Source organism: Lissotriton vulgaris, chromosome 4_1, assembly GCF_964263255.1.
Source record: "Lissotriton vulgaris chromosome 4_1, aLisVul1.2, whole genome shotgun sequence".
NCBI classification, from domain to species: Eukaryota; Metazoa; Chordata; class Amphibia; order Caudata; family Salamandridae; genus Lissotriton; species Lissotriton vulgaris.
This window is the reverse complement of record NC_141691.1, coordinates 337777429-337799504: the sequence shown is the minus strand read 5'-3', so window position 1 is coordinate 337799504 and position 22076 is coordinate 337777429. Positions and strand designations below refer to the sequence as shown.

General features: G+C 45.4%; 1 protein-coding gene across 1 annotated transcript in view; it reads right to left on the bottom strand.

Moving 5' to 3' along the window:
• Positions 1-5240: 5240 nt before the first annotated feature.
• Positions 5241-22076, bottom strand: part of RAP2C (RAP2C, member of RAS oncogene family) — a 68444-nt gene continuing 51608 nt past the window's right edge. The window contains exon 3 of the mRNA XM_086918709.1: positions 5241-7709. The gene's annotated coding sequence lies outside the window, so the exon portion shown is untranslated. The remainder of the gene's footprint in view (positions 7710-22076) is intronic.

Genomic DNA, 22076 nt, shown 5'->3' with positions numbered 1-22076 from the left:
CTGATTGGAGTTTAGACATTTTGATCTTGATTTATTTATTAAATTGTGCTTTATTTTTCTAAATTGATGTTGGATTATTCTTATATTGTTTTAATTTAATTCCTGCTTGAAGTGCTGCCTAAATACTTTACACATTGCCTCAAAGTTGAGCCAAACTGATCCGTGCAAAGCTAAAAGAGGGTTAGGCATAGGTTATTTGGGGTTTGCTTGTGCCTCAGCCTGACAAGGATTTTGGTTGCTGCTTGAGTAAGGTTTCACCCCCCCCCCCCTTTCAACCAATAACCAATTTCTCACTGTCATGACCACTCTGTCCTTGAATATTTGTTTAAGTGCAGTTCTAGAATGGGGAGTGCTTGGCAGTTGCTGACCCTATGTATTGTAAGTGATGGCTTCTAGACATGCTGTCATTAATGTTGGGAATCGGATTCATAAGTGAACTGGCTCAAATGTCTTCATTAGTTGTGAGAGTACTGCATTTAAGTTCCACATGGTTGCGGGTGCTGGCCTTAGAAGGCTACCCATTGTAATCCTTCTGGGAACCTCATTATAACTTATAGGGTACAGAGAATGGTTGGGGTCAGTCCTCTACTAAAGGCCAAAAGGGCATCCAAGTGGACTTTGAGTGATGCGCGCATTAAGCGGTTAACTAGCAGGTGGGATAGGTATGTTAGCCCAGTGGGGCTCTCACTTCTATTACAGATAAGACCTTGTTTTTTACACCAGTAGATACATCTGCAATGTAACATTTAAGTGTACTTGGTATTCTAGCCTACTTGAGGATCTCCATGTTTCTGAGCAAGAAATGTCTCAGGTGACTGAACTATAAGCAGTCGTGCGCTAAGATGAGACTGGCTGCTGCCCCTTACATTCTAAGTAGGTCCTGTGCTGCTGGGAGGCTTATAGTTGGTCCAAACAAAATATGTACTAGGTCTATGAACCAATGTCTATCTGGTACACTGTGAGTCCATCAGTATGAGGGTCATGTCAAGAGTGTCTGAATTTGTCTTATTACCATTGGGATCAGTGGAATAGTCGGAGAAGTGTACGAAGATGTCCCTGACAAGGTTATCAATGGGGCATTCTCCTTGGATCAGAGGTTTGGGTGCCTGGACGCATAGTCTCTGCAAATTGCATTCTCTGGGCTTGCAAACAGAGCTATGTCTGGGTTGTCCTCATCTCTGAAAAGTTTCATCCAGCATTTTGTTGTTTTAGCTCCCACTCATGGAATGAGTTAGCTTGTCTACCTCTACCTTTTGAATGCCTGGTAGGTTTACAACTACCGGTGTTTTATTCCTCTAAAACAGCACTGGTATTCCCTTTTCTTGTGCTTGGAAGGCTTCAGTACAAGGTACACAGCCTTGAGTTCGAACAGATTTGTTTTTGACTGCCTCCTATGGGCTCCATAAGCCCCTGACTTTAGGGTTCCCTACGTACAACCCCCACCCCCCCTAACCTGTGTGAGAGTCACTGTTGGAGTGGGTAGCTTGAAAGGCCTTCCACCGTTACGCAATCTGTGCTACACCACTTTTATCTCCTTCTCGTTTCCTTCTCTGACAACCACTAGATCTTCCCAACTCCCCATGTCCTTTGACCATTTACTAAGCAACCATTCCTGGTTAGGGATAATGTGCAATCTGACATATAGTACGAGTGTAATGCGGTATTCCATCATACCCATTACTTCATAACTGTTCTCACTGTCTGAAATTTGCCCCTTCAGGTAAAGATGAGTTTGCCTGCCTTGTCTTGATCCTTTTGGCCTTTCTTGAATTTAGTGCCACTCCCAAGAACACATTATCTTGTTCTGGAAGAAGATTCCTTTAAGTTTAACGTGAACCATAGTATGTGCAGTGTTTTTACCCGTGTTTGTTCTCCTGACATTGGCGTTTTGAACTCGCTTTATTTTGTTCCATTACTGATGGGCATACCGGTTGAGGGTGTTGTGTCACTGAGTAGCCACAGCTCGTTCCATCTTCATGCCCATCATGTCCCTTCCCTTATTAGAGGGCGTGTTCATGCGAGGGCATCACCTCACTTCCTGGCTGTTACGAGGATGATTGAGTCATCAGTTGCATTTTCCCTGATGTAGATGGTGGTCTTAGGAAGAGGGCTTTTATTTCTTCATAACTCACAGAGTAACATCCTTCAAGGAGGTTGGTTCACGAAAAGCTTCCCTCCTTTGGTTGAGGATTCTTGGAAGCATGGGCAAGAACAGGTTCCTCTTTTGCAAAGAAAGCAGTGTCTCAAGCAAAAGCCTGATTCTGCCATGCTTTCCTGAAGGTGTACTCCATCTTTGTAAGAAATTCATAGACTGCCAGGTCATCCGGTGGTTAACACCTCAAGGGATTTGTGTCGACACCCTCCTAATGGAATCAGTGTCGTGGTCATGCCAGGCCTCCTCCAGAGGCTAAAGCTACAACATAGAGGGAGTATGCAAATTCAAGTTCAAATTTCAGCAATTTCTATTTTTAGTCTTAATAAGCCAACAGTTCACTGAAGTTCACATAAGTACTCTTCCAAACAAGTGAAAGTTGAAGTTGGTTTTCTTTATTCCGAAGCATATATCAGTTTCAGTCAGCTTCCAGAAGAAACCTCAATCTTTTCATGTACACCAATTAACAGATTAACAGCCAACGCGTTTCGTCCCCATCCGAGACATCATCAGGGCTGTGAAGAAGGAAAACAAAAATAACGTCACTAAACAATTAAAACGTAGTCTATTGTACATTAGTTAGCCAACATTCGAAACGTCTTTGGATATGTATGTGCCTCTTTGCAACCATGTTTTTGATTGGCTGGGACAGAGTAGAAAAAAGGAGGGTCGAACGAAGGGCCTGTGCAGTCCAGATTTATCGTGCTGGGAGCCAGGATGAATGCGAGATGACAGGAGTTTTGAGCACTGGTAGGTGGAATAACCGAGGCGATTGGGGGACTATGGAGAAAACTTTGAGGGGTGAACAGAATTACTGGCACTATTCTTCGTATTTATTGACACAGTTTTATTTTTGGTACATTTATCAGGCTACTTTATGGGTGTGGGAACTAAAGAATAGGACGATTTGAGCTTGGGAACTGCACACGCATCGGTTTGTCGCAGACAGTTGGGGATCAGTTATTGCCTTAATCATTAAAGGTTGTGCATCGACTAATTTTTGGGTAAGATGTCTATCGAATTATAACATCAGGGGGATGATGTTTTTGGCGGTTATGTATAGTGGGCAGATGTACAATGTTTTACTTAGCATGTGTATTGTATATTTTCCCATTATAGTTGCGTTTGTTGACCGAATCAAAGAGTATTGAGGTAGATATCTAAAGAAACAGAGCGGAATACGTGGGGATTAATATTGGTAAGACCAACAATAGGATGCGAGGTGGAAATGTGAAATCGGTTTTTCAACATGGATTGAGAGAGGTCTTGCAGTATTGAATGCACCAGGATTGTGAGGAACTCGTGGAGCACAATCTATTGTAACTGGATACGGAGACAATTAATCATGAGGATAGTGACGTCGATATCTAGTAAGGTGTGCTTGGGTACAGAGGGTGGCTAGTATACAGGACAGAGTGTAAGAGTAGAGCTACCTGGGTTGAGTTTCTAATGCTCAGATCTAACAGGATATGCAGGGGGCAGCTTAATGTTGGTACTGGTACACTGATATAGGTTAATGTAACTTATTGCACATTGTGAATTCAGGCAATAAAGTTCTCCATGTCGGAATTAAGGGATTGTGTGTTCGTAATGATATTGTTCCAAGGTTAAATAACCATGGTGGGTGACAAGCAACATGGCGAATAGAATGTTCAATAGGCAGGGTGGTATCACTTCAGAGATCTGATTATGCAATGGTCTGAGAACAGCCCATGTTAATTTGAATAATGACATTGGCTAACTAATGTACAATTGACTATGTTTGAATTGTTTAGTGATGTTATTTTTGTTTTCCTTATTCACAGCCCTGATGATGTCCCGGATGAGGACGAAACGCGTTGGCTGGTAATCCGTTATTTGGTGTACATGAAAAGATTGATCTTTCTTCTGGAAGCTGACAAACTGATATAGGCTTCAGAATAAAGAAAACCAACTTCAACTTTCAATTGTTTGGAAGAGTACTTATGTGAACTTCAGTGAACTGTTGGCTTATTAAGACTAATAATAGAAATTGCTGAAATTTGAACTTCAATTTGCATACTCCCTTTATGTTGTAGCTTTCACCTAGTGTTTCATAGGTTTTGACGGTGTATCTTGAGGAGGTTGAGTGTGTGCATAGATTCTAACTAGTTGAAATTATTACTTTTGAGGGAATAACCCTTTTGTGCACATTAGGAGAAACTACATTGTGTATTGTAGGTAGAACTCCTCCAGAGGCTCCTGTTCCTGGATCACTGTGGTGTCTTTGTACTTGAATAACCCATGCTCTCCCTTGTGAGGCTCTAGCATTGAGGATGACTCAATATATGCCTGCTCCTCAAATGGCTTGGCCTCCAAATGTTTAGCTGAGATCCGATTGAGAGTCATCAAAGTCTTTCCTCCTTTGGAGAAGTGCAGCCACTTTGGCCAAAAGACCACACTTCTTGCACTATCTTGAGCGCCCGTTGCTTGGTCTTGGTTGCCAGCAGGGACTTGTTTTTCCAGAGTCTGTCTCTCCTTGGCCTCAATCTCTCTCCTGCACACTCTCTCAAGCTCTTCCCAGTGTTCAAAGGTGTCCCGAAAGTTTGCCCCCCATCAGAGTCCTTGTGTTTGGATTAGTGCGGCTACTTTTGTTTTTTGCAATTGGTCTAGCGTTTCACCATCAAGGAGGCTTTCCAGAACATAGAGTCTTTCTGCTAATTACTTTCTGCCAATTCTTCTGGTTGGATTCCTTTTATTTAACTTGCGGCTTCCATTCTTTCAATGTTGATCTCCCCTTATTCGTCCTCAGACTCTCCTCCCTGTACCAGCTCAGATTCGATTGTTTCTATGTCGTTGTTGAATAGGCTAACTCCTTGAGGGAGGGCTGCTCCTCTTGTGTGTTTAATATGGCATAGTGCTGCCAAAGTTGTCTCACTCACCTGCAGCGTCTTGGGCTGAAACTCTGTCCAGCGCAGAGGTTGCAAACTTTGTATGGGTCTTTCTGCAAACACTTGTGAAGGCATTTCAGGAAGAATTTAAAGTGAGAGCTCTCCATTTCCCCTACTTGACTCACCTCTGTTACTCTAAAAAAAAAAAAAAAACCCTGACAAAAACAACAAGGCACCACTTCAATAATAGAGATGTTTATTTTATTAAAAACGTTACAAACGAGTGGACTGGAGGTTGTTTTACAAAATGGAAAGAATGAAATCTACTGAAAACCTGATTTACAAAGCCTTACAGGTAATTAATCTGTTTTGCACTGGTATTCCAGATTCCAACAAGCACTGATATGGGTTACAGTACATGATAAAGATGGTAAAATAGGTTGCTGTCAAAGTCCTATCGCAGTGATTTGAACTCCTCCTAATTCAGGTTCATATTATATATATATATATATATATATATATATATATATATATATATACATATACACATATATATACATATATACATATATAATGTTATAGCCACTCAATTCTAAAATGCAACATCACATGCAATCTAATAAGGAAGACTTTGCCTACATTACATTTGGTCCCTCTAGTTTTTAAAATGTGCTGAAGAAACCATTGACCAGCTCATGTACAAAATACTTGCTTTAGGTTACTCTGAGCTGGTTTCTTAGGTGAAATACTCTGTTAATGTCAGTAACAATTAATACTACCTTTAGAAACTACCCCTTCAGAGAGAGACCTTATAAAGTCTCTGGCTTTGCAATAATGATTTAAATAATCCATCAATCCTACTAATGAAGAATGGTGCATCTTCTAAAAGTGATTAATAACATACTCTAACTCCCAATACAGTGTTTGGTTCGTCTGGCTTTAAAGTGCAACCCTTAGTGTTAATTTCTGCCCTTTCATAGTCTGCAGTACCAAGAAATAAATTAGTTTCATTTACCCCTATCCCAAAATGATGTATTCTTTGATATAATGAGCTGACAGAGGTGATTAAAAGATGGGTAAAAAAATTACTGATAATGATTATAATTTGATAGTGACTATAAGCAGTATCACTTTCTACCCTGTTTTAAATCGGAAGGTCCGCAGACAACAGTTTTGCCGTTACAAATGGACTGCAAAGTACTATCATTTATTAATTTTTAAATAACTTTTCTAGGTGTTTGAAAAAGATGAAAGTTTTCAATATCAGTACTTAGGCTTAGCCAATCACATGAGAAGCCATACAGCTAAAACAAGTGTTTATTTTTCAATTTTATAAAATTATGCTCAAAATGAATAAAAATGGGTCCTAAAATTTAGAACGTTTGTGCACTGTGTGAGTTGTACTTTAAGTTCTGCATACATATGAAAAAAGTTATTTCTTTTAATTTTATTCTTGAAAAAAAGGTTTCATGTAGGCCACAATTACGGTAAATGAAGTGAACAGTAAGGTTTTAAACTAGCCTTTATATTTGTATTCAGATTTAATACCAGTGTTACAGTTAAAGGTTTCAAGTATTTAAACAAAATTGAATGATCAGGTACACATGAAAGGCAATGGCCCTGTAAAGCACACCTCAAGTTGATGTCCCTGAAGCCTAGTGTTTGTCCTAAATCCTCCCACTGTTCACCAACTTTGCCTACACTCCTAACTGCTTCACTGAGCGATAACGAAAACACTGAAATTTGCGACAAACACATTAAAATAATTGGAAATAGTCAAAGAAAATCAGACTATAAAAAGATGAATCTATTTGATTTGTATCGCCATGTGCAGAGGTGACTATAAGCACAGAAACTTGTGAGAAATAGTGTCTTGTTCAGTTAACATTAAGAAAAAAAATAAAAAATAAAAAAAACGAACCAGTGATGCATTATCCCATTTCAAGGAGATTATCCAACTATACTGTTATCCACAATAAGAAAAGTTGTAAAAGAAATTAATTGCATGAAAAGCATTAAATAAGCAACTTCGTTAAACAAAAAATTTGCATGGTAACCTTGTAAGGAAATTAGAATCGGTTAGAGATTTTAACTAATTGAATGAACATATTTTCATTTAGTTTAATTTATGTCTGTTCCAAATGGTTGCATAACATACTTCAAGTCATAACAATAGGATACTGCATCACAAAGTTTTGTAGTTAGGGGAAAGGGGGGGGGGGGGCTTTTCCATCTCAATTTAGTAAAGTCCAAGTACGGATCAGCTGGGTTAAAAAGAATCTGCAAATATAACATGTGCCGTGATGAGGTAATGAACAGAAATAACCATGTGTTTAAGGCTAAATTCTTCTTTTGAAAACTTTCTTTTAAAAGGCATAGAGTAGGTAATACTGAGTTTAAGTATTTAATAAATACAAGTTCAAACATTGATTAAAGAAATCAATTAAAATATTACAAATTAACTCTTGCATATTAGCCGCGTTGAACATATAATGCTAGAAAGGGTTGACTTATAAGAGAACATATTTGTAATCTATGGTAAACGTGCAAAGCGTCCCCACTAGGTCTGTGGATATTAAACAATTCTGCACTTAAATTAGATGTATGGCAATGTGCTGTAGTAGAGACAGGTTCACCAAGGCTCATCTGCAACCTAGGCTGTAAAGATCTACAAAGCTGCATCTGTGCAAAATTCCTCTGAGTTTCATCTGTGAGGGAGACAAAAAATAAAATTAGAAAAAGTTGAAAATAACAAATTGAACAACCGAAGAAGAGAATCAAAACACATGACCAGTTTACTCATTTCAAAAGTACTGTGATAGTTAGGTCACAATGATACACAATACATTACATATTTTTTGTTTGAGACCAAATAACCAAATATTACATAACAAATTCTCTTAAGAAATAAAACTGAATCGGCATGAAATCATTGTTTGTATGGTTAAAATCATGCTTTTTTCTGATCCCTTCAATTTGCCAAATTCTAAGTTAATCGAGGCCAAAAATGAAGTGCAGACGAAAGTTTGACAATGTTAAAGAAGGATAAGTTACTTACCTGTAATCCTAGTTCTCTTCCAGGGGTATCCTCATCAAAGTCATAAGCACTGAATATTCCCGCACATGGGCGGGAATATTCAGTGCTTATGACTATTGATGAGGATCCCCTGGAAGAGAACAAACCCTTCCCCTCTGTAAGAAGCGGATGAGATAATCTCACTTCACGAGATTCACCACTTTACAATTCAAAATCAACATGCAGTTTGGAAAAAATAAAATCTTGAACAGTACCCATAAGGTCCCAGAGCATTGAAAGTGTATCTATACCACTATTTCAACTGAAGGGAGGTGTGAGAACAATGATGAAGCTACACATCATTTCTATTCATTAGAAAGACTTGCCAACAGTACTTTATTTTACAAAATAGTACATTCCTAGTGCTGGATCAACATCTATGAAAGTATCCCAAAACAGTTAAAAGTAAACTGGAGGTGGGTCAGAAAAGAGATTAAAAACTTTAAACTAGGCTAGACCATATCACAGCACTACCAGAATAAACCTGTCCTCCTAACCTATCAATGCATTGATACAGTACACCATGACAAAGCTTTGCAAAATAGTCAGAGTGATACTTGGGCAGATGTCTAATAGCGGAACACATCAGCGTAAAGCTGAATTGATCGATTTAACTTTTGAGCAATGGGTCACACCTCACTCAGATCATCTCCTGCGCTTGTTCATAGTAGGTGCTATCCACGTTATGGAAAGAAAAGTGGACTAATTTCCAGGTACAGTTTTAAGAAACTGGAGTACAAATTCTGGCTTCAGTCCACAACTCATACACATTGTGGGAAATCTTCCAAATCCTTTGATAGCCCAATATGCAATTAACTTTCAAGATCTTCTGCCTAAAATAAAGCCATACTGTAAGAAAAATTATTTTGAAGTGGTTTAACCTGCCTGCCCTTCGCTAAGGATTTGTGAAACCATGAAGAGCAAACTGCCTGCCCTAAAGTCATTAGTGCAGGATATATTAACCTCAGAAAAACACTGACTGGTTTTCAGAGCCAGAGAAACAATCTTAACCATAAAAGACAACAACTTTACCCACAGAGTAGTAGCCCTGTTTTCTGAAAATGTGCCTCTTACACTCTTAACATGCCAAGAAAGACAAACTAGGTGAGCAAACACCAAAGACAATGAGGAACTGCTAACAAGACATTTATAATCAATCTGACATCTCAAATAAGTGAAAAACTGAACAACATTTTTCTAATAAAATATTTTTTTTATTGAGTTTCATGTACAGAAAAGGAAAGAAGACCAACAATTATTGTCACATCACCACAGGCATATATCAGAAAAACGTACTTTAGTCCCAAAACACATGGCTCATATGGCAGCATCTGGAAACAAATGCAGATGCTTTTCAACCTGGTCTGTAGTTCGTCCATCCCCAGCAGTGTCTCCATCTCATTCACTCTTCCACTCCCTGTGTCCTCCAAGCGGACCATACCTTGTCCCACATCTTGGGGATCCCCTGCTTTTGTATTTTGTCTCTTCTAGGTGATCATGCACCAGTCCACATCATTTCGCCAATCCTGTGGCCTCGGCGGGTCCGGATCCCCCTCCACGTTTGAGCAATATTTTTCTTTGCCACTCCCAGCCCAAATGAAAGCCATATAGGACTGTATTGAGGAGGCAGAGCGTCCCCCAAACATTTTATATACAACATCTGATTGTGTCCAGCAATTGGTATCCTGTAGCCGTGTGCATCCTGTTCCTAATGGTGGACCAGTAAGGTCAATCATAGGCAGTTCCAAATAATGTGTGAAAGTTCCTTCCTCTCCACAGCCCCGCAAGCAGTTCGCCATTGGGGTCCTACCTATAATGTAAAGTGTAGTGCGGGAATAATATGATCGATGCAATATACCCAGCTAGACCAGTTGGAAACCAGACTTGATCGCAATCTCTCGAGGGGCACCCACTCACCCTCGATTTGTCCGACCTCCGCTTTACATTTCACCTTAAGGGCCAGCACAGGATCAGGAGAGCTGTTAAGTATCTTTTTGATAATCGTTCCATCAAGACACGGTCTTCAAGTGGGGAGAACTCTTCTATGGGCTTGTTGGTGGGTAAATGCACTTCAATTTCATGTTAAGTGTGATCTATTTATAACTTTGTGTCGCCGCTACTTGATATTGAGCAGTTAATTCAGTCAGGGTCAGCAAAACATTTCCCTGCCATATGTCGCCCAGTGTATGAATTACTATTAATTTCCAAAGTATTGTAATTTACCCACCTCAGATAAGTGATCACTGGACCAGAGAGGGGTCATCTCAGTTAGTCGTCCCTTCCATCCCAAGTACATGGTGGCCTCCCTCCAGATTTGGGTGACTGCTCTCCTGTGTGTCGGCAGTGTGCGCATGAATTTGACCCTGTAGAGTGTCCAGTCATAACCCCTCCCTACCCCACGCATAGCTATCCAAAATGTCACTGGGGTTATCCCATGGCAAAAAAAAAAAACACAGTTATTGACTACCATCAATTGTGCCGCCCAATACTACTTACAGATGTACGGTTGTCCAATCCCCCATCGTACACTGCCCTGGTAAGTTTGTAGGGCGAAATACTGGTAAAAAGGCTTTACCGTAACCTTTCATCTACTGCCACTGATCGATCTGTCCACTGCAAAACATTTGTATGACATCTTTGCCACTGTCATCCATACCAAGGATCCAGTATGTAGGCCTTGGAGTCTGAGACCTCTCTGAGAGAGTCCACTGCGTAAAGGGAGCCTCTCGCAATAGAGATAGGGAAGGGATACCACTTCCCCTGGGATCACAGCTGACTGGACTTTGGACATTGCCTTGACTCGTCTACCGGTTTGTGTCCCCGTCACCCTTCCCCTCTTCTCCCCTTGCTGTGACTCTCACTCTCCCCTCTACCACCTTCATTATCTGTCTATTTCCCCTACTCCAACCCCCCTGAATCTCTTACCTTGCCTTCTTTTCCCCTTACGTATTTGTGCTTATTGTTTATCTCGACCTTACAAGTAACTATGTTGCCATGCTCTAAGAACTGTGTAACCTTTGTAACGATGTAACCTGGAACTATGATCTGATGCTCATGTAAAGCGCTCTGATACCTCCGGGTCTAGCCAGCGCCATATAAAACTTTTAAAATAAAATAAATATACTCCATGTGCAGCAAGTGTCCATTATACATTTTCAAGCAACATCCTCAACTCTACTAATGAGTGATGGGCATGTTGCAGACAAGAAGTATGTAATAAGTCTTCAAAACTATCTGGTTTGTTAAAGGCTCATTCTTCATCTGTGTGTCTCCATCGTACTGTTTTATTACAGCATGCTTGGATTAGCATATTACTACCATAAGCCATAGGAACCAGTTCTTACAACCTCTAATGCAAGCAAGATGCAATCTGAGCTTCAAGCACTGGATGTTTAAATGTAATACAAAATGTAGCAATTTGGGTTCACACATTTAATTCCCCTCACTTTGGACTACAAGTTTTTTGGCCTTTTATTGTGAGCTATTCTTACTAACCTAGTGTCACTCATGGTAAATGGTCTGAGTGTGCTAACCGCCAGTGTCCGCCTTTTAAGATAAAGCTGCTGCTGCGCAGCAAAGGTAAGAGGCTCTGGGCTGCTTAAAAATGCATGTGAGCATGTGCCTGGGCTGCGCATGCTAGATTACTGTCTTGTGCAGCCTGGTATCTGCGCACACATAGCCTGCTGTAGAGAGGACTTTTCAGGGATTGCTACTGACCTGGGGTAGGCCTCATGATGTGATTGGGCATTTATAAGTTTAGGTTTGTAGCACTTCAAGACATTTGGTGCTTAAATGGTATAACACAGTTAAAATCTCGAGTACAGCTTCGCTTCAATTAGGCCTACAGTGTCGAGCGATGTACCAATCCTGGGGTAAACCTGCACACTAGGGTAGATTTACATCTCTATCTTCATAATTACACTAATAATGGCACTTTAGATTGGTCATATCCCTGACTCGGCCCAGAAACAGATTACAGGTCTTTTCTACCCCTACTGTGCACACTAGAGGGATCAAAGTCCTATCCACACAACAGAGCAATTAACAGAGTTCGACACCATTCCTGGCAAAGAAGGAGTGTGGAGGAAATCTGCATGTGTTAATTAGTTTGTCACACTGCACCTGGGCTAACAGCCCAAAGCCCCTGGAATAACGGATGACAAAACCACTGCAACTAGCACCGTGTGTGTGTGTGTGTGTTTGGGGGCGGGGGGGGGGGGGTATGGTGGTTGTCACCTTTGACATTTTGGTGGGAAAGGGTCAAGTAGCTGTGCCAGCTGAAGGCACAGCTGAGGCTCTCTGCAGGAGCTCTTTCCACAAACCACTTCAAGTCGCCATATTGGATTGTCTTCGAATGCTGTGCAGTAGGGTTGAAACAGGAGTGGAGTGTTGATGTATAATCCTGGCATTGGCTAAGGGGCATTGGACAACTTCCTACCCCACCTACAAACTACTGCGAGAGAGAGAGAGATAGATGAGAAGGCGCTGAATCTGGGAGCGACAATGCAAAAGAATGCCCAGCAAGATGTAAAAGCAACATGGAGCTCTGCAAGGATGGACTTTGGCTCTAGCTGATCCGCCAGGACTAGGATGCGTCACTCCAGGGCCAGTGGTATTAGGCTTCTTATGCCACCTGAGGTACAGTTGGGGGAAAGCACCTGCGGGAGGAGGGTGAGGGTGGGGGAATTGATGGGAGGCCCTGATACTCCGCTCCTAATACACAGGTGCCCTGCAAGACGGTAAGGTGGCCATGGGACCTGGGAAGCATGGCAGGGAGGGTGTTCAGCTGGCTATTGATGAGCTGTGAAAGACTTCCCAAGTAGAAGAGCGCCTCAGATGACCGGTCTGGCGCAGGGAGACCGAAAATTCAACTCCCCACAAAAAAGCACCCTTAACAAACAGAAACAGCTTCTGGTGGCTACAGTCGGCCAACACGGGAAAATAAGCCCAAGATAATGAAAAACGGTCCTACGGTGCCAGAGAAACATGCCTATGTAGTCTGGAGAAAAATGGGGAAATTAAGCATTGGTGGCACTTCGCTGCAAATTCTTCCAATACCCCTGGGTGGGCCATGACCCATGGGGGACACATATCACATTTTCTTTATATTCATTGGAGAGCGGCTAAGGTAGAGGCTCACTTCTCATTCAGTACGCCCCTGGTCCCCCATTCACCCTGGAGCAGGGGCATCTCATTAAGGTCCTGCGGATCCATCTCCCAGGAACTGCTGGCTAGGTGCATTGCTCACTCCAGTGTCTGGTGGCTGGGCACTGCAGCCTCTTGTCCCCCTGACCGAGTTCACCACAGGCATGGGGAAGTGCACAGCTCCCCTCAGCAAGACTGCTCCAGCTGTGGTCCCATATAAAGAAAGATACTGGTGCCTACTGCAGCATAGAAGGTTGGAGCAGCACAAGAAATGAGAGCATGGGATGCTAGCTGGAGCCATGGCCGCCTTGGGGGTTCTCCCTGCTAGCTTCTGACAGCACACACGACAGTTGGTGCTCCAGGTGGGACCTGGACGCCTAGAAGATGGGGAAAAAAGGCTTTTGCAAGGCCTCCAAATAAAAGCATAGAGCAGAAAAGCCAGTCATATAATATGAATGTAACAGGCAAGTAAACACCTAATGAGAACCCACAGGGTTGAAAATCGCATGGTTCCTTTGTCCTGGCCCCAAGATGGTCAGGGGCACCACCAAGAGTGTGAAAGAGTTCTTTAGGGGAGGAAGAGCTGCAACAACCACAGTCGCCCATCCACAGAAGGGCCCACACCTCTCACAGGAGATAGAGTCCCTGATGTAGAGTAGTACCTTGTTTTTTACTATAATGTTGGTACAATGTTAAATATGGCATGTGGTTACTCTTTTTTTAATGTGGTGACACCCTGACAAAGTCAGTAGGACTCCTTATTTAAGACACCTTCTCTATTGCGATATATAGATTTGGGGGTGGGGGTAATTATGGTTAGCGGTATGAGGATGAGGGGTGTACAGTGACATGATGGTATCACCAAAAGTGCTTCGATCTATCAGACTTTATTCATAATTTGATGCACATTATTTGGTAGTGTCTGTGTGTGTGGTATTCAAGCAGTGTTCCTTTTTAAAAGAAATAGTCTCTTACTGAACAATCATTTATTGAGTTGTGTACCAGTGAGCTGGGGTCAATAGCCCACACTACCACCCTCGAGTAGGCCTAGACTGCTCTGCTTCGCTACCCTGGGAGCCATGTGCAAAAATGGGATACTTGGTTCCTGGAAAAAAGATAATTGCAGACTTATTACTTGTGAAGGATTTGCATCCTTTGCAAATTATGCCCCTATTTCTCATACAATGCACCTGGCCAACCACCAATTTATAAATAGTATTCCACTCCTATGGTTTTGCACTGAATGTACGAGTTATTCACCTTCGTTAACTATGTATCTGGTAGAGATGATTCTAGCCGCAGATTCCTTACCGTAGAATTATCCCCAGGCGTGAGACTGTATCCAGAAAACGTTTTGGCACAGCATCCCTGCGCGCCGGGGGGGACGGCATCACAAGACTCCGCACAGGTATCGCCCGTGTACGTGATGTCAGCAAGGTCACATAAGTCCCACCCCAGCACACCTATGTCAGTTTTCTTCTGAGAACTTTTCCGCACCACATCACGGAGCCAACAGAGAAACTGTGGAAGCACGGGAACAGTGTGCGAAACAGCAGAAAAATGGAAAAGAAAAAGGAAAGGTGACGAAGAACACCATATGGAGCAGTGCCAACACTGCAGTACCTAAAAGCAGGGAAAGAAGAAACAGAGCACAGCCCTGAGCAGCCGCCCTGCCAGTTATGAAAACAGTACAACCTTGAAGACAAGGAACATATGCAAAATGTCATGACAACATGTAGCAGGAGTACAACCCCGACCAAGACACATGAAGGGGAGCCAGTTCCAAGACAAACAGGGAACGACAGACCTCCAAGGCAACCCCAGCACAGAGTGCAACAATACCCATAAGGGAGCCAGAGTAGGGCACGGCCAAATGACCCAACCCCAGAGGGTAGCAGAAGGGCCAGGACCTTCAGAAACAAGAGGGGCCGAAGGAAGGCTAGACTCAAACCAAGAGCACACAGAACAAAGGAGCACAGGAGTACCAATAGATCCAACCTCTACAGTGCCAGGAAGAGGAGGAAACAAAAAGCAAGACGAAGTCTTGTCAAGAGAGCGAAAGAATGCACGCACTCATAGCCATCCACCGGGAGGCGAGTGCAGAAGGGCAAGCCAAAGGGTCCTCACAGAACGGGAAGGAAGGGCAGGCCGTGAAGGAATCTGCAGCTAGTATCTTCTCTACCAGATACATCGTTACCGAAGGTAAGTAACTCGTACATCTGATAGACTACTAGCCGCATATTCCTTAACATAGAATCGATACCCTAGCCATACCCACTGGGAAGGAGGGCCTGCGGAAGGACCCCACCAGCCTGGACCTAACAGGGCACTAGCCCCATGGACAGGGCAAAGAGATCCCTCCCCAGGTAATGGGAACCCCACAAGCAGAACACCCCCGACCCCAAGAGGGATGTGGGAAGAAGTTAGAAGAATTGAGAAGAAGCCTGTTCACTCTCCACAGAGGAATCCAGGTCAAGTTCAGGGAGGCCGAAGCACCCCACGACTCTACAAGGCAACACAGCTTCCATCCAATGCAAGGAAGAGGAAGAAGAAAGCCTAGAGGGCCCAAGAAGGCGAGCCCACCATAGACGGAAGGCAACAGACCAGAGAGAGCGGCGCCTGTAGCAATAGGCCGCCGAAAGAACAGCCCGGGCCCCAGGAAAACCAGGCATGCTACGCCTGACAAAGGGAGAAACACAGAACCATCCCATCCTCCAGGACAGGAGCATGAAGGTGAGGAAATGCCCGGACCCACTACTACGAGGGGTCCGCGCACACGACCTAAAGTAGCATCAGCAACATGCATGGAGAGCAGAGGCCCGAAGGCGACCAGAACTCCTTAGCAGAGCGTAAGCTATATAACGGACATGGGCACCCTCTTTGGAAGGAACTTCCACAGCAGAGGAAAAAACGAAAGCCACGGGAAAAAAAAACCTTGCGAAAGGCTTACCAAGCAGTCCAAGAGAAAAATAGAAGGTCTAATCTCAGGCCCAAGCCTGTGCAGACAACTCCAGCAAAAAAACAGTCAATAAAGGGGCTGTCCAGCAGCCAACAACGCCACAGTCCCAGCTAGGACTCCTCGAATGGCCATAAAACACACCCCACAGTAAGGACGACTGGCCCAAAAGAAGGTCCAGAACCAGCTCAACTCAACAGTCACTGAGGAGGGGGGAGGAGGAGGAGGATAAGGTGAGGAGGATAAGGCGGAGGAGATGGAGCTCTGCCAAGAACCTTTGAATAGCGGAGTCAGTTGGGGCATGAAATAACAGGGTGCCATCAAATGATAGATCAATCAGCCGCTCCCGAACATTTTCAGAGAACAAGCATGGCGACGGAGGGCGACAAAGGAAGCCATGGCCCGGCCCTGCACCTCCGAGATGCCGGAGTGGAGAATAAACGCCGCTAGCTCCCGGCCATCCAACGCATGATGCCGTAAGTTCACCTGACAGACTCAGCAGAGTCATACAAACAAATAGAGGCCGTAGCCAACACATGACGTGTTAAGGGCCCGCAGGTCAGCGCTGGTCGAGGCGAACATGCTGCATCCCCAAGAGTCCAGCCATCAGGCCTCCCGGAACGGCGGAGTTAACAGTGGCGGCAGGGAGGGAAAAGCAGTCCACCAAAGTGGACTTGAGGCAGAAGGATGGAGGGAAAGACACGCCGGGTCAAGCGGTGCCGGAAGTTGCCGGTGCAGAAGGTGTTGAGGCACCGGATCCCCTGAGGCGAGGCGCCTCCAAGCTCCCACCAGGGAAGAAAGGAGCAAATCCTCAAAGAGAAGCATTAGCTCCCTCCCATCAGAGCCCTGGTGGAGAACCTCCAAGAGATGGTCTGCCGGGAAATGAGCAACAGGGTCACCCATGCACAGAATAACCACAGCCGTGGACACTGCTTGAGCGAAGGCCACACCCGCCTCCGTAGGGTCCTGCGGCCGAGAAAGCAGCTCCTCCGTGGGAGATGGCTGTAAAAGAAGGCAGCCGTCCCTGTAGCCAAGCGGGGCAGGCAAAGGCCAGACCTGGACGTCAGAAGGAACCGAAGAGTGGAGTACCTGTTGCTCCTCTGGCGAACACCTTGGCCTCGGGAATGGCGGAGAGCCGCCCTTCGATAGCGCCAGTGAAAAAGCCACCACGCAGCGGCCCGTCTCCAGGGAGGATGACACCAGTAGAAACCCAACCTCCGGAGAAGAGAAAGCGTCCGAAGACGAATCCGCGACTCTACGTCTATTCGGCGCCGTAGAGTCCGCCGTCTGAGGCAGGACGTCATCACCATCTGGCGCTGAAGGAGACGTCGGACAGGGCTCCTCCAAGTCACACAGCGCCGGGCCGGAGCCGAAGTGGCCAAGGGATGGCGCTGGAACTGCGCCGACTTGACCTCCAATTAGGCAGCCGCCTGCGTGGAGGAACGAGGGAGACCAGGAAAGTGACACGAAGCCCTCTGCCAGCCTCGGCCCAGAATGTGAATAAGAAAGAGGTGGCCAGCCAGGGCCGATTCAACCTCCGACTCACCCTCTGACGATGCAGCCGCCTGCTTGGAGGGACGAGCGGGGCCCAGAGGAGGACGAGTGCTTCCAATCAAGGCTCGACCCAGAGCGGGACGAGGAGGGTCCACCAACCCCTGTGGCACTGCCCGGTCCAGCAGGCGCCAGCGCCGTGGCAGCGTCAGCTCAGCCGTGGACAAGGCTGCCGCCTGTCCAGAGGGCTGAGTGGGGCTCGGGGATGCGACCCGAGCCCCGGTGACACCACATGGACTCCTGCGGGAGTTTGCGGCAAGGCAGAGGCGCTGTGGTCTGAAGGAGGGAACCCCGGAGGGCCGCACCACATCCTCCAAGCCTGGAACCGAACCAGTCGGCCAGGGGCCGGAGCCGCCAGTGACGTGTGAAGGCCAGCGCAATGCAAGGGATCCGCCCTAGGAGCGGCAGGAGGAGATGCCAACGAGGCCTGCAAAGCCACTGCATACGTCTCCATCTGGACTCTCGACGCCTCCTCACCGGGAAACGGTGGATAGGAAGACGAAACGCGGGCCGCATCACCCGCCGAGAGCCCACGCTCCCGGCAAGCCGAACACCAGACCCCTGGGACAAGCTGCGACACTTACCCACCTGGGAGCGACGCTCTCGAGAGATCTGAGAGGGATAAGGACGCTGACGACAGCCGTTTCTGAAACAGTCTGCCGAGGCTGATTGAGGGGATGGAGCCAACCTTGAGAGACTCGCCGAGAGTAGTTTCATCCAGCGCTCCCGCCGCGACTTTGGCTTCAACTGTTGGTACACCTCACAATCAGTGGTGCTGTGATCTTCCCCCAAACACCACATGCAAATGAGGTGAGGGTCCGTCGCCGACAGACGCCCACACAACGTGCAAGTCTTGAAGCCCGAAGGCATTTGCACACTGTTCCACCAAAATATATCACAATGAGGGGAAAAAAGGGGGCCAAAACAGGCCCGAACAGACTGGATCCGCGTTGTATGCGGAAAAGGAAAAAACTGACTTAAGCGCGCCGGGGTGGGACTTATTTGACCTTGCTGACGTCACATATGCGGACGATGCCTGGGCAGAGTCTCGTGATGCCGTCCCCCCCGACGCGCAGGGATGCGGTGACAAACGTTTTCCGGATGCAGTCTCACGCTGGGGATAATTCTATGTTAAGGAATCTGCGGCTAGTAGTCTCTATCAGATTCATGTATCATAACAAGTGGTGAAGTGTAATGTGTGCATATTTTCCTTAGAGCACATCTCGTTACTCTTCATTCAAGATTGTCATTAGCACTGGCAGAAAATTCGGGTTATCTAAGCAGTACCATTTCCTTTGCGTCCGCAAGGTAGTGTGTGGCTGGTATTTGGATGTTCTTTGTGAAGGCTCAATGCCAATACTCTCATTTTATACTGCCCCTCTTGGTTTCTATAATAATGCACAGCAGATGTACGGAATGAAGAAATTAGGTTTACTTTGCCTGTCAGGTTCCAGTTAAAAAGCTCAGAGGTTTACCCCAACTGCTTCCAGCTCCTATCTGTTGATGTACAGATGTTTTGGAGTTGCTAGAAATTTCTTCACCTGCATCCTGGGCCCCAAAGACTCTACTGATCTTTAGATTGCATGTGTTCCAAGACAGTAGTCTGTTCTGGAGCTTTGCTGTTAGCACCAATAGATCCTCACAGGACTCATTTGTGATCATGGGGTGCTAGTCATCTCTGTGGTGGTCATGTGTGGTGCATATCATACCGATTAGGAAAATGCAAACAGCATTATACACAAATGGAAATCTGATCACAGTCTGAAACAGACATCTGCTGAAGAGCAATTCTCATGAGAAATACCTAATTTTGCCATGGATATGAGAGACACGATCTATGAATCTAAGAACTCCCACAAGTTGGTTTGTGGATTGTCTGGGCAGAGGTTCAACGTCACTAAACAGATAAAGAAGCCTAATTTAAGCAAAGGTGTGAAATTCCTATTGCCCAACGCTCATGACATTCGGTGTAATATGTGTAACCAAGTTGTTCAAACATTTATACATGGCTCATTACTGTAAATACTTTGAATGAGGTGAGCACTTTAAGGACATGTAGTGAGCTGTGAGCTCAGTTTGCATTACTGATAGTGGTTCTAGTATAAAAACATGTTCAATTTCAAAATGCAACGATCGAAGGCTACTTATAATGCTCTCCAAATGCTCCCTTTGCTTTCAAAACAAAATGTATACAAAATATGTTTTGCTAATCTATTGTATAACTTTTAGTAACATTTCTCTGTTGCGTCATTCAGTGAAAATCATGATGATATTTAAAAAAAAGATGAATGACTGAGAATCAAGGTAAAGCCTATTTAGGCAACACAAAAATAAATCTGGGGCCCAATTCCCAATAATTGGCACATATAGGTCTGAAAACAGTACTTCTAAGACATTTTTATAACTCCATTTTGCATGAGCAAATATACACATGTATATTTGCTCGGAAAAACTTTGCTCATCATTTGAAACTAATTCCCTGCATCCTGATTCTCCCTAAATAATTCGAGAGTAGTTGACAAATACCCTTAAACATGCACGTTTGTAGGCGTGCCCTGGCATAATCAAGAGTTGCAAGCGCCAGAGATCTGATATAATAAGAATGCTCCCACAACTGGTGAGCCGGATCAGCATCGAGGCTACAGCTGGCACTGCCGAAATTGATGGTTTCTTCTGTGCTGAGCTGAGATCACCCAGTGCATCCTACAGGGAGACACTGCCAACAATGGCTCGAAGGCATGTGGTGACGGTCTAGAGTTCGCATGTGGGCGGAGACCGGAACCGGACGGGCGGCCATTTTTGATAGCGGCCGAGCCCGAGAATAGCAAGAGCGTTTCCCCGGCGCTCCGAGAGAATAAAGAGTTAAAATACACATCTGGCTTAAGTGTAATCATTATGATGTGTGGGGCCAACCTCCACAATGGCGACGAGGCGGGATTGAGATGAATCGAAGACTCACAGGAAAAAAAAAAAAAGGAAGAAAGAAGGATCACACATGCTATTACCGGAGGTACAAGCCCACATCGAAGAGAACTCTGAGCGTGGCAGAGGGTGAGCATTGAACAAGGCCGCAATAGCGAGCACGTGCCACGCTAGCAACACGCCAGGTTGGCGCAGACAAGGCTCGGACACGAACGCCAATCAAGGAGGCAAGGTAGCTGCGGAGCACGCCAGAAAGGACAAGCCCAGCTGCGAGCAGAGGCAGGAAGCCTCGGGCAGCGTACTTGGAAGGGGAACACGGCGCTAGGCGACGCTCCACACTCAGTCACGAGGGTGCCAAAGCGCAGCCGCTACCTAAACCACAAGCGAGAGGCAAAGAGCGCCATACGAGCAGACTAGCCTAGGGGAGAGCCAACAACCCTACCAGGGAGGAAAGGAGGGAAGCAAACCTGGACACCCGAGGAGCATCAGACAACGACGACGGCAGCCGGACCCAGGAGGGAGCAAGAGAAGAAGGGCAAGCACCAGGAAGCCCGCCCAGTAACAACGGGCAAGCCAGAGCTCAGCGATGGGGCAACGAAAGGGTGGCTACACCCTCCACATCACTTACCAGCATGGTGCCTTTCCTACCCAAAAGAGGAGAACTCACAATGACGTGGGAGGACTGGAGGAGGTACTTTCTCAACTACTTGTCGGCGCTAGAGGAAGAAGGCGATGCGGAATACTCCAGCCCAAGGAGGAAGAAGGTACTCCTGCACAATTTAGGGCCGGAAGGAATAAGGGTGTACGACAACATAGTAAAGAAAACAAGGCAAGCTAGGGAGACAGATGTCTTCCAACACGCGATAGAAGATCTAGATGCGCACTACAGACCAGTCGTGTGTGTGGCCATAGACAAGTGCAATTTCTTCCAGAGGAAGCAGGAGAGCGGCAAGACTATCTATGAATATGTTGCAGCGCTACTCGAAAAGAAACCAGCAGAATGCAGGAGCGCAGCAGAAGACGAGTGGGGAGAAGAGAACGAGTTGTTACAGGTGTGGTAGCACATCACATGTGGGCAATGACAAAGTGTGCCCAGCATTCAGAGCGAAATGTGCGTACTGCGGAATATTTGGCCACTACGAGAAAGTCTGCAGACGAAAGCCCAGAGGAGCAGCGGTCAGGTACGTCGACCAGGTCAGCACCGACGAAGAAGAGGTGCAAGGAGGCGAAGAGTATCTGGAAGAAGTTCTCTACATAGCGGACCAAGTGTTGGATGTGGACTGCAAGGGGTCCAACAAACCGGTACAAAAAATGAACATAGGAGGAGGGATAATCGACATAGTGGCAGACTCGGGATCTCCTATCACGATCGTGCAAAGAAAGGTATGGGAAGAAGAATTCCTGCAGGTCATAAGGAAGGAGCTA